Here is a 2,457-nt window from a genome sequence, read left to right as displayed (position 1 = left end):
GATTAAACATATGAAATAATTAATGGAGATGTTATAGCATTATTTACCCAATAGAATATTTTGCTATTGCATCGATCCATTATCAAAGTGAATAGGGGAAGATGTGTGACCTAATAACATCATTAAATGCACAACAAGGTTAACATTAAGAAATTCACACTTTATTTAGTAACAAATTGCATCTGTAATAAAATATAAGTAAAAATGCTCTGTAAAACGGGAATGGTGGACCATGCCGTGACCCTACAGACGTGAGAAGCTTTGCAAGTTCCAAGTCAGGCTCCATAACTTAGTGAGGCCCTATACAACTTAGCAAAACCTATCACTAAATAAAAAAGAAAAAAAATCTGAGGATGTGGTTTACTGATTAAGTGCCCCTAAGTTTAAGAGGCTCTTAAAAATTTAAATTTTAAATTTCATATAAATCATAAGAGACTTCTGAAATAATCAACTCTGAGTATTATTATTTCTCCAGTTGTGAAAAATGAGACTCTTTAGTAATTGTTGATTTATACTAAAATTATATCCTTTTAGGGATGCACAATTCTGTACTTGTATTTCCTTATTTCTACAATATCAGCTAAAGGTGTTAAGAAAATTTTCAGCAAATGTCAAAAGCAATTACCCATTTTCTACATTTAAATGATTTTTTTTCCACCTAGGTCCCAAATACTTCAAGGGATGGGCTATAGATAAGAAACTTACTACAATCTTTATATTTGTCAAGGTGTTTTTGTAAATATTTTGCTGTTATCTAAGGTACACACTTTGGACAAATGCTACTCCACATTTGCTACAGATATGAGGTCAGAAATTTAAAAATGTCGGAAATTTGAATACAGTCTTGGACACATTTTTTGGGTTTCTATATGCTATAAATCCTCCAGTGTTTTAAAAATGTTCGATCAATGGCCAAAAGCTTTGCAAAACTTTTTCCACATGTCCTCTCACTCGTATGAATTCTGAGGTGCTGAGTAGGGTGTGAACAACTGTTGGAGACTCTGTCACCTATTTTACATTCATATAATTTCTGTGCTATCATATGTCTGGTGGAAAATAGTGTTGAACTAATGTGAAATAAGGGTTGGTTCATCCTTAAAGACACTGAAGCAATGTTTTCATTGTAAAACTTCTCTCCAGTATAAAATCTATAATGTTTAGTAAAATGTGATCTTCAATTTTAAAAGCTTTGCCATTCTTTACATTTATAGGACTTCTTTCTAGTATGGGTTCTCTGGTGTCGAGTAAGTGATGATTGTTGATTAAAATCTTTGTCACATTCTCTACATTTGTAGGGCTTCTCTCCAGTGTGGATTCTCTGGTGCTGAGTAAGTGATGCTTTGTGGTAAAAACTTTTGCCACATTCTTTACAGTTGTAGGGCTTCTCTCCAGTGTGGATTCTCAGGTGCTGAATAAGTACTATTTTTTGATTAAAACTTTTGTCGCATTCTTTATATTTGTAGGGCTTCTCTCCAGTGTGGATTCGCTGGTGCTGAGTAAGTGATGATTTTTGACTGAAACTCTTGCCACACAATTTACTTTTGTAGGGCTTCTCTCCAGTATGAATCCTGTTGTGGCAATAGAGATGTGAGTTTGTATTAAAACTTTTGCCACACACTTTACATTTGTAGGGCTTCTCTCTAGTATGAATCTTTTTATGACTATTACGCTGTGAGATGTTATTAAAAGCTTTGCCACACTCTTTACACTTGTATGGCTTCTCTCCAGTGTGGATTCACTGGTGCTGAGTAAGTGATGATTTTTGATTAAAACTCTTGCCACACGTTACATTTGTAGGGCTTCTCTCCAGTATGAATTCTGTTGTGGCGATCAAGATTCTAGTTTGTATTAAAACTTTTACCACATACTTTACATTTGTAGGGCTTCTCTCCTGTATGAATCCTATTGTGGCAATCAACCTGTGAATTTGTTTTAAAAGTTTTGCCACACTCTTTACATTAGTAGGGATTCTCTCCAGAATGAATTCTCTGGTGATTTTTAAGGCTTGGTTTTTGACTAAAAGTTTCACAAAGTTGTTTACATATGTGGAGCATCTCTTCAGTGTTTGTCCACTGGTGACAAATAAGATTGGAGCTTTTATTAGAAGTTTTGTCACATTCTTTGCATTTGCATGGCATATCTCCTGTATGAACACTGTGATGTTGAGTAAAGTTTTTGAGTGTGTTGCATTCTTCACATTTGTAGGTCTTCTCTGCAGAATAAATTTTTTGGTGTTGAGTAAGAGTTAAAAAATTTTTAAAGCTTTGCCACATTTTTTACATTTACAGGTCTTTTCTTCAGTATACATCCTCTGATGCTTAACAAGTTGTAAGGTTTCACTAAAAGTTTTTCCACCTTCTTTCAATTTATAGTGTTTATCAGTGTTATAATATCTACTGTGTTTAGAAGATGTTGAGCAAGCCGATGCTTTGATATTTTAGTTAAAAGTATAGGGCA

The 2,457-nt window shown here is 33.9% G+C and overlaps 1 pseudogene; it reads right to left on the bottom strand.

Annotated features, from left to right (window-relative positions):
* Positions 1-1,180: 1,180 nt before the first annotated feature.
* On the bottom strand, positions 1,181-2,138 carry LOC139701589 (zinc finger protein 678-like; annotated as a pseudogene).
* Between the last annotated feature and the right edge of the window lie 319 nt (positions 2,139-2,457).

The sequence above is a fragment of the Marmota flaviventris genome, chromosome 13, assembly GCF_047511675.1.
Source record: "Marmota flaviventris isolate mMarFla1 chromosome 13, mMarFla1.hap1, whole genome shotgun sequence".
Classification (NCBI taxonomy): Eukaryota; Metazoa; Chordata; class Mammalia; order Rodentia; family Sciuridae; genus Marmota; species Marmota flaviventris.
The sequence above is the reverse complement of the archived record's forward strand: the minus strand, read 5'-3'. Positions and strand labels throughout refer to the sequence as shown.